This window comes from Conger conger, chromosome 15, assembly GCF_963514075.1.
Source record: "Conger conger chromosome 15, fConCon1.1, whole genome shotgun sequence".
NCBI lineage: Eukaryota > Metazoa > Chordata > Actinopteri > Anguilliformes > Congridae > Conger > Conger conger.
This window is the reverse complement of record NC_083774.1, coordinates 12,496,491-12,511,169: the sequence shown is the minus strand read 5'-3', so window position 1 is coordinate 12,511,169 and position 14,679 is coordinate 12,496,491. Positions and strand designations below refer to the sequence as shown.

The 14,679-nt window shown below is 44.4% G+C and overlaps 1 protein-coding gene across 1 annotated transcript in view; it reads right to left on the bottom strand.

Moving 5' to 3' along the window:
* The window catches only part of LOC133111497 (talin-2-like), a 141,874-nt gene that overhangs the window by 94,137 nt on the left and 33,058 nt on the right, over nucleotides 1-14,679 (bottom strand). Inside the window, exon 2 of the mRNA XM_061221908.1 lies at nucleotides 9,962-10,006. The gene's annotated coding sequence lies outside the window, so the exon portion shown is untranslated. The remainder of the gene's footprint in view (nucleotides 1-9,961; nucleotides 10,007-14,679) is intronic.

Sequence of the window (14,679 nt, the reverse complement as noted above, 5' to 3'; positions counted from 1 at the left end):
CAATTTCAAGACACGTGTGCGATGCTGAACAACTGTGAGATAAATAGCTTTTTTCTCTGCGTTAACACTACACTGTATTTCACCCAAATACACCTCCATTTCGCAGCAAACAATCGAGGCTGTCCAATGACTCTTGCTGACCCAATAAGGACAAAAAAAACCCCCACATATAACAGCTCAGAAACCTTCCCATAGGGACCCATTGCAAAAACAGCACAGAGGTCTGTATAAGCAGATTTAAGCATGGAGCAGTTAGACCTCTCTATTGTTTGTCTCTGATCAAGTGGACTATATCAAACATCACGGCCCACGTTACCCTGGCAGCTGCCGCTGGTTACCAATGCGGGGAGCAAGTGTAAAAGGGTTAGCACGGTTAGTTGGCCCGTAGGCAATGTGTGAGGTGCGGCGAAGGCCTGGAGCAGGTTACCACGACAACGCTCCCCGATGACATAACTCTCAAATTCAAAATGGAGGGGAAGTGAAAGGGGGGTGAGTGTAACAGGGTTAGCCCGACATGCTTGGCTAGTTCGCCCGTACGCACTGTGTGACTTAACCCCCAAATAGAAAATAAAGTTTTTTGCCCTTGGCTAGGGGCGAGTTGGCCTTTAGCTGACTGGAAATGCTTTCATCCGACAATTCTTTGGACAAGTGAGAGGCCGGGGTTGAAATCCCACCTCGGACTCAGGCAAATTTCTCACTCGTTACAGAAGCCCACTGCTCTCCATGAAGAAGAGGTCAGTCATGTTCTGAAGAGCACTAGCTATCAACCAACTCTAGCATCAGCGGCCATGGACGATCTCTTTACAATCAAATGGGGGCGACATGGCTCAGGCAGTAAGAGCAGTCGTCTGGCAGTCGGAGGGTTGCCGGTTTGATCCCCCGACCGGGCTGTGTCGAAGCGTCCCTGGGCAAGACACCTAACCTCCAGATGCTCCTGACGAGCTGGTTGGTGCCTTGCATGGCAGCCAATCGCCGTTGGTGTGTGAGTGTGTGTATGAATGGGTGAATGAGAAGCATCAATTGTACAGCGTTTTGGATAAAGGCGCTATATAAATGCCAACCATTTACCATTTAAATGGGGAAAGCATAGTCCATAAACATAGGCTACAAGCAATTTAACAGGAGGAAGTTCTGATTGGCCACTGTTCTCTTTCACTGTAGAGGAGTGCCAGATTGTGCAACAGGAATACAGTCCCTGTTCATATAATTGCAATACTTTGTGTCAGCATGAAATGTCAAAAGGAGGGGGTGGTTAAGGGGGCACAGAATAACTAAGATGATCTTCTGTGACAGCAGCTTACTGTGGCTGCCCTGATTGTGAGAGTTAGTGACATAAAAACCATATGGTCTCTATAGCCCCTCAACTCAAGACCTCTCGGGAACAGTGGAGTCTTCCTTGTGTGGATTCAGTGGGGGTGGGTGCGTTTGAAACAAAAGTACAGTGGCCCCGAACAGTAAAAGCTTACATGTGTTTGCCTCGACTGTTAAATGCGATTCAAAAAACACAGGCCGAAACAGAGTAAGCCTCGCAAGCAAATGCCGTAAATAGATATGCTCGTAATTATGATAAGAGTGCAGGCACAGGAGGAATGGGGGTATGTTTAAACTCTCTCACGTGATAACTTAACAAGGAGTGTGGATAAGGTAAATATGGTTTCTGAGATGTGTTAATGAATTAGTGATTAGAGGAATAAGGGGGTGGAAAGGGGTTTCCATATGGCACACATCAATTCCTTTCAAGCACCCAGTTAGGAGTCATTCCCTAACAGATGCCTTCATCATGACAGAGAGGCACAGCAGATTCTCCAAACACACACAACAGACAACGCACGCACACACACACACACACAGACACACATGCGCATACACACACAAACATACACACACACAGGCACAGAGCAATACATGTGCATACACATGCAAACATACATGTTCATACATACTGTGGGGTCCAGATTTAATGGCACCATTGAAATAAGAAAGGCTGCAAATAATACACGACACATATAATAATCTATGTTATGTTAAAACTATATACTACTATTTCAAAGCATTTAGAATCATGTTTCAATATTTTTGTACACCCCACCGACAGACTCTTTGGAAGGTTGGCATGAAGACAGCCCTTACTGCAACACAATAAACAAAAGCAAGCATCTGGAGTTTGCCAAACCTCATTGGAATATTGCTGGAAGAGAGTGCTCTGGTCAGATGGGACCAAAATGTATTGTTTTGGCCATAAACAACATCAACATGTTTGGTGGCAAAAGAGGAATGCATACAAAGAGAAGCATCTCATACCTATGGTCAAATGTAGAGGTGGGTCATTGAGGTTTTGGAGATTTATTGCTGCCAGTGGTCCAGGTGTTCTATTTATTTAAGATTAATGGCACAATGAATTCCAGGAAATGTTGGAAATTTCCAATAATAACTCCAAACATATATCAAAATCCTTAAATAAATGGTTAAGTGAAAACAACATTCTGCAAAGGCCATCTCAGTCTCCAGACAAAAATCCAATCAAACACCTGTGATTTGAAGAGGGGTGCATAAGCACAATCCAAGGATATGAACGATTCTGCAAGGGCAAATGTTGAAAATCCCTCCAAATGTGTTCTCTAACCTTAACACAAATTATAGGAAAAGACTCATAGCTGTCAGGTTTGCCAGGGGTGTTTGCAATATTTATGAAACCTGTTTTTTGTGGAAATACATTTTTCATTTCAACTGGAATCCACTGAATCATTAAAAAAGCAAACTACTTCATACATGCTGGAAAATAATGATTATTTCAACAATGGTGTTATTTTTTAGTTTACAGTACTTCAAAGGTGCCAATAATTTTGGAGTCTACTGTATATACTCACAGAAATACATACTTTAAAATGTATACATGAATACATACATCCATATACTGTAAAACAGGTACAATAAGCTGAAAACCAACCGCTGCACCTGGCATAGATTTAATTGATCTATCACAACAATATGCAGCTGTAAATGTGATATTCGATTGGCCAGAATTGGGACAGAATTCCAGTGCTCCTTAATTGAGGAAAATAGTTAAAATAGCCTGCAGCATTGGGGTTCACATACATACATGTCGAAAATGCACAACATATCAATGGTATTAGACTGATAAAATGCACATCCCTAAGAAAACACCAACATCTCCTATGACTACTATGCTTGTCAAAGGAAAGCAATTATGCCATGAATTCACACACAAACAGGAAGACCTTGGTACTGAGTGCTAATCACAATGCCAAGTGAAGTATACTAATTGTGATTAAACAGGTACTGGAAGCAGGGTACGTACCGGGCCGTAAGCTCACATTGCACACATTGGCGGCCTATAAAAAAGATGGGAGTCTGAAATTGGAACGCACCTGCTAAGAGTCAGGTGTCACGGCGATGTTACACTGGGCCACCCTGCGAGACACTGCAGGCACCCATAAAATATGAAGAGGAGTTTGAATATGGATTTTTTTCCATTATGTCCACATATTTCTATATTCCCTTTTCCAAAAGTCTGCTGCATGTCCTTTATGTGCAGAGACTCCCTCAAAATGGGCAAATTAAATGATCCATCAACCTGTCCTTTTATTTTGAAAAAAGAAAATTCTAGAAATGTGGTGCGAGAAATTAACAGTGAAGCGTTTTGTCGAGTTTGAAAATATATGGAAGATTTTCATTCAAACATTTTCAGTTAATCTCAGACAAAGGATAAAGGGGCCGATGGTGTCAAAAGGCCGTGAATATAACAACTACCAGTGCCACAGTGGAATGCTTATAAAAGCAGTCATAAAGGCCCTTTCAAGATGGAACCCGTTCACTGTCCAATAGCAGGCAGTCCCACACCACAAAGCCTCAAATCCACATATTTTTCACCTTTGCCCTCCCTCCACTGACTGGGGATTTGATAAGGTTGAGACATTCTTCCGAGATTGAAATGATGTTTCTGGCCCCATATTTCATATTTCCATATTTCCGTATGGTGGGTCTCAGATAGATTTGCGAAGACTGCAAGGCAGCATAGAGGCTTTCCCAACTTTCCCGCAGTTAATGGGCCAGCTCACCTTTAGCCAGTGTTCCTGGCTGACCCCATCCAACAGTAACGGGCCAGCTCACCTTTATTACGAGTATGTACAGGGTGGCCTCGAAGCCCCGAAAACGTGACAGGAATGTAAAATGGCCGAAAAGGAAAACATGGGTGTCAAAAGATCACATTTTCACAGCACCTGTAAAGACTTAAGTGAGAAAAAAGGATTGTGAAAAGAGAGAACGAAGAAATTGGTGAAGATTTCAGTCAATAATTTCAGTTATATAGAACCACAGTCCTGTTTGTGGTCGTCTACTCTGCCCTCTTGCCAAGAGGACAACGCCAAACTTGATTCGGCGTTTGTTCTATACTTAGTGTAACAGGGTTAGCTCGGCTAGTTCACCTGTAAGGGGCGAAGGCCTGGAGCAGGTTACCGTGACAAGATGTAGCTCACAAATTCAAAAGAACATCGTTGCCCTTGGCTAGGGGCAAGTTCGCATTTAGCTGACTGGTAACGCACTCGTCTGGCAATTCTTTGGACGAGTGAGAGGCTGGGGTTAAAATCCCACCTCAGACTCATTACATTAGCAAGGCCCAAATAATTATTAATGGGAAGATTACAGTTCTGGATGATGTGCTACTGTCAGTGAAATTTACTTGCACAAGGTGCACATGACAGTCAGTATAATCTCTGACCTTTGTTTGAACTCTCACTGACAACAGTAGATTATGGTTGAGTTATAAGTGACAAATAAATAATTAATAACCACATTATGTGTTTTTCAAGAACATTTTTAGGATTAGATAGTATATGTTTAATGAGGAAGGGGACATATGTGGTCTACACATACATATCTAACAATGGCTATCAATATCAACTGCTAATATGGGAAAAAATATAACACATAAAAAGTATATTTTCTAACTTTCTCAAACCCCAAAGACATCTTTAGGAGGATTCAAATACTTTTCTAAGCTTTACCAAGCTTGTTTGGTGTATTGGAGGCAATTCAATACTCTCAAAATATGTCTGCTACAAACATGAAATGAAAAACACATACAAAAAAGAAAAAATGAATTTTTAAGGATTTATAATGCAGTTATTGATGCTTTATTAATAGTCCAGAATCATACCATAATCAAATGGGTTTCAATGCCATCTGTATGGCATGCAGCAAGCACAGGTGACAAAGCCCCACTCCTGCACGTGTGCACTACGAGGTCACACCTTAAAATAAGCTCACATGAATCGCCATTAACTGATGTTGTTGTTAACATGAATTCATTGATGTACAAATACATTCATTAAGCATGAAATTAACTTTTCATTCGGTAATGTATTTTTAACTACTAACTAATGTATTAGTTACAGTAAGATTTATACGTAAGCATTTATGTAACAGCCAACCATCAATTTATATACTTACATTAACAAATACTTTGACTTTTTTACATTCCAATATGAATTAGCATTAACTAATGTTGTTGTTAACATGACTTAATAATATACAAATACATAAACAAAGCAGTTCAAGATTAAGTTCTCAGTCGTTAGTTAATAAGTTAACGATTAAGCAAGTCCATGCCAGTTCATGTAACCTTATTGTAAAGTGTCACCCACTGCGCCTAGTGGGCTGCTCCACAGAGAGGGCCCTTTTGCTGAAGGCACGGCCAATTGGCCATCAGGTTCACGCCACTTTGATCCGGGTGCAGCGGAGCAGTCTGAGGGTCAGCTGCCGATGCCGGCCGCAGAAAACACTCCCAATTAGGGACTCTCGACCCGAACCCAGCCGCTCTGAGCGAGGCTTCAGCCGGGCAGCCAGCCGGCCGACAGGCGAGGTGCCCGGGCGAGACTCCATTCCCGCACACGTGATTAGTCACCCCGCATTCCCACCGCGGGTGATTGATGACGCTTCCGCGCGCGGATCTACAGAGAGAAACGCCGGGCACTTGCAGTAGGCACAAGTGGCCAAAGAGTGTGGCGCCGGAAAGCGTTTGAAAGCAGACAGTATGCTTTCTTTGTCGTTTGGTGGGGGTTTGTTTTCTCCACAATGCGAACGGGAAACAGCGATGGCTCCAAATGTTTATGTTGGCAAGAGGAGCCATAAACAGCAGCTTCTCCCTCCAAAATACTGTTGGAGGCCTGCTAACAGGCTGCGATACGCAAGGCACAATTCAGTGTTGTCGGGTGAGCGTTTCCGTCCATGCTGTGTTTGCATGTTTGTGTGTGTGGGGGGGATTGAGGGTGCACACACACACACGCACACACACACACACACACAGCATGAGCACACATACTCGAGTGACAATACAGAATTCAGCCAGCACATACTGTGCATGTATTCCAGCCTTTAGATTCCCCAGAGCCAGCCTAACACCAATCATGTTGCAAGACTGAAGTGAAAGAATAATAATGCATAATGCATTATTATTCACATAATTAACATAGCCACAAATACTGCCATTACTTGATCTGTGCGTTGGCGAACACAGGGACACATACTCAGTGATCACTTTATTAGGTAGACCTGTACACCAGCTAGTTAATGCAAATATGTAATCAGCCAATCATGCAACTAAGTGCATAAAAGCATGCTGATGTAGCATGCTGATCTCCTGGGATTTTCACGTACAACAGTCTATAGAGTTTGCAGAGAACGGTGCGAAAAACAAAAAGCATCCAGGGAGCAGCAGTCCTGCAGGCAGAAGCAAGCTGTTAACTAGAGAGGTTAGAGGGGCCAGGTTGAAGCTAACAGGAAGGTGGCAGTATCGCAAATGACCATGCATTAAAACTGCGGTATGCCAAAGAGTATCTTTGACAACGTGTCAAACCTCTAAGTGGATTGGCTACAGCAGCAGGAGACTTAATAAGTCCAAAAATGAATTATAATAAATACCTAATGAAGTGCTCACTGAGCGTATTTTCCAAATCGTTTCTGCACATGGGCCCACTGATCCAACCTTGCCCCCAGCATAACCTCCTCAATGTTCACCCGCGTCACAGTCAGAGCACACGTCTCTTCCTCCACTCGCTCTTGCAGGCCCCTCACCTTGACAGCACAAAATGACTGCACTGTTCTGAAACACCGTTCCTGCTTCGAAAATGCTACCGGGGTGGGGGGGTATCAGACAACGTGTCTTGCTCTCCTAGGTTTTTATCATCCTGCCAAGCACCAGGGAGTTGGCCCTGTTTTCACCCGCAGTGTGGTCATACCTGCAGGTGGAGGTTGACTGCAGTGATGAAGAGGACACAGTCGATATCCTTGAGGGTGAAGGGTGTAAGAAAAACAGGAAGGTCTCACGAACTTGTTGAAAATTATGTTTATGTACAGGAACGGCAGTTCTCGGAAATTGATTCTGGATTCAGCAGTCAGGCTGAACCCAGAACCTGTGCTGTGTTGACTGTTCATCCCATTCCAAGCCGTGTTCAATTATAGGAAAATGCAGACAAATTTCTCACATACAGGCCATCCTGCTGTGACGGAATTAGCATGTCTGTTGACCCAAGTAGCTCCTGGCTGCTAGTCTACCATTGTACCAAGAGAAGATCAGGGAATGTGTGGCCAGCAGACATGGCATCAGAGACGTATTTCTTACAAAGGGAAGAGGTGGTGTCAGGCAGGTCTGGTTCTGGTGTTTGGCATTTGGGGAGGCCCTGTTATCCAATAAGCTCTGTTGGGGTTGAAGTTGTGAGCTGGTTTACTGTAGGTGAAGTGGGGCAGTACATCATTGTTTCCTGCGATGGTGAAGGACACATAACCCTAGCTGCCTTAAAGTTTGCCAACACCTTCCGATAAGCCGGACACTTCCTCTCTAGTGATGACCTTTAGACATAACTACCCCTCCAAGCCTTATCTTGAGATAACGTTGACAGGTGACAGATGTTGATGCTTTACTAATACCCCCAAAAAGCAGGGTGAGCAGCCTGTGCAGCAGCCACTGCTGTTCAGAATGGATATAATTCCTTCATAAGCACTAAAGAAGAATTTGTAAGCACTTAATAACACTTAATAACATGTTAATAACTGCAAATTAGCATGTTTTATCAACATTGATGCAGCAAGTGATATTGCCATGACATACCGAGTGAATTCTTACGTTGCACTTATGAATGTGCTAGGTAGTGCTTATGAAGGCAGTATATATTACATTACAAGGCATTTAGCAGACGCTCTTATCCAGAGCGACGTACAACGATACAATAGCTCTTATGTAGGATAAAGTGTTTCCGGATTTCCGTAAGAAACAAAGGAGAAAAATAAATATATGGTCTTCCATTAGGTACTGTAACAGTGACACAGCTCAAAGTGGCCAGAGTCTCCACCCAAACACGCCAAACAAGTCATTCATACAGAATCCAAGGCAAGGCCACAGACAGCAAAGCATTCTCCAAGAATATTTACTCAGCCACTGAAATCCCCAGGTGCTTAGAGAGAACCTCAAGTGAGAACAAAAATTATTGTCCAATCAGAGAGTTTTCCACCTCATTAAGCTACCATTTGATTTAATTGGCTAATTGTGAGCTGAGGTGTAATCGGAATTCTGTTCCTCTGGGTTAGATGACTAAATATACACACAAGCCCAGTTTCATTAAACAGAACACACTCTTGGAAACAGCCTGACAACACTACTGCCCAGAAGGTGTTTTACGTGTGAAAGAAACTGGCAGGTAGAGGTCAATGTAGCAGAGATTATGATCTGCAAAGAAAATGCAGGTGTGAACCTCCACATTAAGAGCAAAGCGTTATGGTATACACTTACATAGCCTTCAGTGAAGTTGGGCAGAAATGCCTTAAATTGAGAATTATTAAGCATTACAACTTGCTACTAACTGCACACGAATACTAATTTGCTTAAATTAAGCAAAAACAAACCAAAGGCTTCAAACCTTTAAGTATAACTAATGAATCCTATGAGCAATATTCCCTCAGCAAACCGCAAATATTCACGAAAAAGGTCTAAAGTAATCCACCTTGTGTCTACAAGTAAGACTCTCACTCTCAGACATTCACTAACACACAAACACACACAAGCGCTCACATACAAAAAGTAATGTTACATTTAAATCAATAACGGCTTGATATCGGTGTGCCTTTGATCCATATCCCTGTGTGTGTGCAGATTGAGATGCAGCACGCAGGCTCAGGTGACATCAATCACATCAGCGACCCGTTACAGCCCCGCGAGGAGAAGCCGACGGGCCCAGTTACGACTGTCGCCGGAGCCACCGGCACGCTTGGCTACGGCGGGTCTGCGACCCCGGAGCTGGACGGGATTCAGAGAACCGGAGCGCTGAGCCCGGGGGCGGACACAGCCGTGCGGAGTTCACGACACACCTTCCCCCGGAGAACCGCGGCGGGATTAGCGGCTGTAGCACGTGAAGGATTCCGCCGCGCTTTGCTAAGACTTTTCCAGGCTCGGTATTACACGCTCCACTTCCGCGGGTCTCCCAGGCAACCGCCAAGCCCGGCCAATAGCAGCCCCCAATTGCTGGTGTCAGCTGTGATGTGAAACTTCAGGCTCCTTCCCCCCCTCCCTCCCCCCTCTGCGCAGGAGGAACGCCATCAGAGGGGACCGAGACGGTGTTAAGTATGACAAAGAGTCCTGAATTTCATTACAGGGTCTGGGCAAAGTCAATGGTCGCCAACTGTAGGGGTCCATCACACTTCACTGGAGATACGTACATGACTCATTAGTCAAACACACAATAGCGCACAGCAAATGGTTTTAACAAGTACACAGACCCTGACATTATGAAAATAATACCCAAATGCTTTCACTGACAAAATGGATTTAATCAGGACAATCGTGTTCTTTTTTTTTTTTTTAAGCTATCTCCATATAAGGCAAAGTAACCTTGCAACAGCAGCACTTAAAGATTTCCATTGAGAATCCATGACTAAGGGAAAGAAGTCTTACCTTACTGCTGGGGTGATGCAGCCAAGGATCTGCAGATACTTTCAGCTGCAAAAAACAAAAACAAACGAGCACTTTTAAAATGGAGGTAGACAAAATTGCTGCAATAACGACACTATTATTTAATCAAGGATTTCAGGGAAAGGGGCTCTTATAGCTTAAACTTTACGGCTTAGCTTTGTGACAAACACATATACAGAGCAGAAACCTCTAAATGCAAATAAGCAGGCCTATCAAAGGTGCTCAGTTGACCAAGAAATAATGAATAATTTAAAACATGCTGGGGCAGTGGAAAAGATATACTGTCCACCTTTCATGCCATTCATACATGTTCAGTCTGACTCATAGCAAATATTATATCACTGTGTTGGGGGAAGATTGCTGGAATTAAAGATTTCATAAACAGGGCCCAGAATGTAGTGTTTATTAGTCCTAGACACTGTAGCTCTCAGGGTTCTTAACCCAGGATCAGGGTTGACTAGCCCTGTAGATAATGTGACTATTAGGATCAGGGTTGAGTAGAGATTCAGACACTGTGGCTATTAGGATCAGGGTTCAGTCGAGATTTCGGCACTGTGGCTATTAGGATCAGGGTTCAGTCGAGATGTTGGCACTGTGGCTATTAGGATCAGGGTTCAGTAGAGATGTAGACGTTGTGGCTCTTAGGATCAGGGTTCAGTCGAGATGTTGGCACTGTGGCTATTAGGATCAGGGTTCAGTAGAGATGTAGACGTTGTGGCTCTTAGGATCAGGGTTCAGTAGAGATGTAGGCACTGTGGCTATTAGGATCAGGGTTCAGTAGAGATGTAGGCACTGTGGCTATTAGGATCAGGGTTCAGTAGAGATGTAGGCACTGTGGCTCTTAGGATCAGGGTTCAGTAGAGATGTAGGCACTGTGGCTATTAGGATCAGGGTTCAGTAGAGATGTAGGCACTGTGGCTCTTAGGATCAGGGTTCAGTCGAGATGTAGGCACTGTGGCTATTAGGATCAGGGTTCAGTAGAGATGTAGGCACTGTGGCTATTAGAATCAGGGTTCAGTAGAGATGTAAGCACTGTGGCTATTAGGATCAGGGTTCAGTCGAGATGTAGGCACTGTGGCTATTAGGATCAGGGTTCAGTAGAGATGTAGGCACTGTGGCTATTAGGATCAGGGTTCAGTAGAGATGTAAGCACTGTGGCTATTAGGATCAGGGTTCAGTAGAGATGTAGGCACTGTGGCTATTAGGATCAGGGTTCAGTAGAGATGTAGGCACTGTGGCTATTAGGATCAGGGTTCAGTAGAGATGTAAGCACTGTGGCTATTAGGATCAGGGTTCAGTAGAGATGTAGACATTGTGGCTATTAGGATCAGGGTTCAGTAGAGATGTAAGCACTGTGGCTATTAGGATCAGGGTTCAGTAGAGATGTAAGCACTGTGGCTATTAGGATCAGGGTTCAGTAGAGATGTAAGCACTGTGGCTATTAGGATCAGGGTTCAGTAGCCCTGACTGTAGACAACAGAGCCCTCCAAATACCTGGATGTCTTGGCTGTGAATGGAAGGCTGCAAGCTCAGTCTGAAGCTGTTGCGAAATCCATCCTCCACAAACATGATTTCAATGCTACACACTGGCCAAAATGGCTACATTTCCCCCATCTAGACAGGAGCTGGCCAGCAGTAAGAGAGGTCACCACCACAGGTCATAACTAACCACCCTGGTGAGTCTGAATGTATAGAACACGAGTCACACAAAAACACAACCCCCATGCTGGTGCTTTATCACCCTGTTATCCAGTTGTATTTTACTCCAAAAAACAAAAACAAAAAACATCAATTACTCTCACTGAGGACTGAGCATTTTGACTGATTGTATGGCTTGACTGTATGGCTGGTTGATGCCTTGTTTTGGCAACGCTATTAATGCTGGGTTGGGCAGTCGACCATCCTCCGTTTAGCTGGAAGAATGTGCCAACATGAAGGGGGGGAGGAGGCAGCCACGAATGCCGTTCCCATCATACGCATTTCAAACTGAGCCGGACAAGCTATCAGGAGACTTGACACAGAGTTTAATTATGGATAAGTCTGAGAGCTCTGCATCCTACAGACCGCACTCCAAGCGGTCGGGCATTTTCCCTCTCCACTTTTCCAGTATGGTGCCTGCTATGTCTATAGACCACTACATCATGCCACAAATGCATTATCACTCTCACGCTTTGACAGCAGCCATGCAAGTCTTTGAATACACAAAGCACAGCGAGGGTATCCAATCTTCTCCTTTAACCATCTTTGCTAAATTGAAACAATTTAAGTCCAACTGGTGACAGGGGTGGGGGTGGGTAACAATAATTTTTGTGTGCCCCTGAGGGTAAGAGCACTTGAAACAAGCACTGGTGGAACCCTACTCTTTAGCCATCACAGGTTCAAACCTTAACATTAACTACGGCTGGGGGAATGTAGAATGTAGAATGGGAATTTCACCCGTCACCCTGTTCCTCTGGTTACCACTGCACAATCACCTCCTGTCCGTTTGCCAGGAACCTGCAGGTGACCATTTATTATCAGTGAGAGATGCTACTGTCCTGCAGTACCCTGTGTGGCCTGTAGGAGAGTGTACTGGATTAGAGTACATACTTTAGCTGCAGTGTTCACTGCCTAGGTGCAGGAGACATTACGGTGATGTAAGAGGAAAGCAATGATTAATTCAGATTTGAGAGAATGAGCTCCCTTCTCCCCTAAAAAAACAAGGCTCATTTGTCTTCTGCATTTGATGATGCTGACAACTTTTTCCACCACCCAACTTTTTCAACGGAAACAAATAAATGTTTTTTAAAAAAAATAGCGTGATTGAATTTCACGCCCGTTAAATTACGTACGTGTCTCGTTATGGCTTTGTTTTATTTGGAGTTTGGCAGGAGTAAATCAGAAAGTAAATCTTTTTTATTTAAAAAAAGACGGCCTGAAAAACAAACACTCGTGCGAAAGAACATAACTACAGGGGGCCCTGACATTAATTAGAAGCAAGTCCTCACGGCAGCATGTTTGCAATTAACGTCCACCGCAAGCAGCACGCCCGCTTACGTCATCTGTACAGTTCGCTGAGAGGGGAGAGGGGGGGCACAGAGGAATATCTCCCACCCCCTCACATAAAGAATCAGGCCTGTTGGTAATTTGAGCAGCCGTTGAATTGCGGAGCGGCAGATACAGCGGACACGCAGGGAAAGGCGGAGGAGATCGATTCCCCAGGACCCCTGTCTTTAACCTGATTACGGTAATGAGCCTCCAGGCTGCTGCAGGCTGGGCAGAGAATGTTAGCGCACACGCTATAGCACACACGCCAGCACGTACACACACACACACACACACACACACACACACATACACAAGCCCGTCCACACCAGCACGCTCTCAGTGTGTCCGTTTGGAAAAGAAACAGCCCAGCCCTCTCTCCCGCTGGGACTTTGGTGCGGCTTCCCCCGCGGTTACACTGTGTTACACTGAGTCACACTGTGCCACAGCACATAGTCAAGGAAAGGCAAAATAAATCATGTATATTTCAGATAGGAGAAGATCTGGCAGAATCGGTAATAGGAAATAGGACGGGTCGGCGCTGTTGCGAAGATGCGTTTTATGAAGACAGGGACCTAGGCAGACACCTGAATTTGCATTTGTGATGCCACTGCATCGGAAGATGAATGAATTTGACCTGTAGTGACCCCGTCTTCTGTCACCATCCCCCATCAGGTCAAGTTTTCCATAAAAACGACCAGAGGCGCCTCTGGCTCCCCCCCAACACCCCAGCACCACCCCCACACACTTCAATCACAGCTTCTCCAGGGCGAGTTCAGGGGGGGTTAAGTGCGGGGGGAGACAGGGAATGAACTGGAGGCAGCCCTGTTTATTTATTTACTGATATGTTTAAAGGGTTACGCTCTGCACACGCTGCAGGTCGTCCCACACACTGAAAGCCGTTCCCTCTAGCAGGCTCAGGCTTCCTGTTTGACTCAAGGCTGCCGCACTGAAGGCTTCACTGCTAAAGGATTTAACTCAAATGTTTTATTTTATTCAGACTTACAAACCAGCTGTACATACTGGGATAGAGTGCTTTTAGCGATGTCAAAAAGCAGCCCATCCCTTTAGCCAGTCTTCAGCAGCACACATAATCTGTGCTTCCCAAACACGCCAAAATAAACATTTACACAAGAAAAAATACCATTTATGCAGTCATACAGGCATTTCCATAACACCTACCCACACGTGGACAGGGTGGGATATAGATGTGTGGATGTTAGCAGCGGGATATGAATACAGTATATACTGACACAAAGATGCTAACGGTGGAGATGACCTTGCATATGGTCACTAACTGTGGACTGGGTTATCACCACGTGCATCATCACTAACTGCGGGCAGGAATATTACTGAATGCATGCCCACTCACAGAATACAACAGATATAGGACTGCATGTAACCGTGCCATGCCCAACAGGACTACGTTATGAAGGATGAAACTACATGCAGTTTGGGTTTAGGTCCCCTGCTATTTTCTGCGCTGTAATCCAATCTCTCCTCTCACCCCCCACTCTGCTTTCCCCATCTGAATAAAGTTTAAAAACCATCAAATGAGGGAGGACTGCCAGCTCAAATTTTTTTAGGGGAGATGTATAAAATCACTTAAAATGTTTGCTCTTGCATTTAAAATAGCTACATGAAGCAATATTGAAAACATCCAAGATACCGGATAC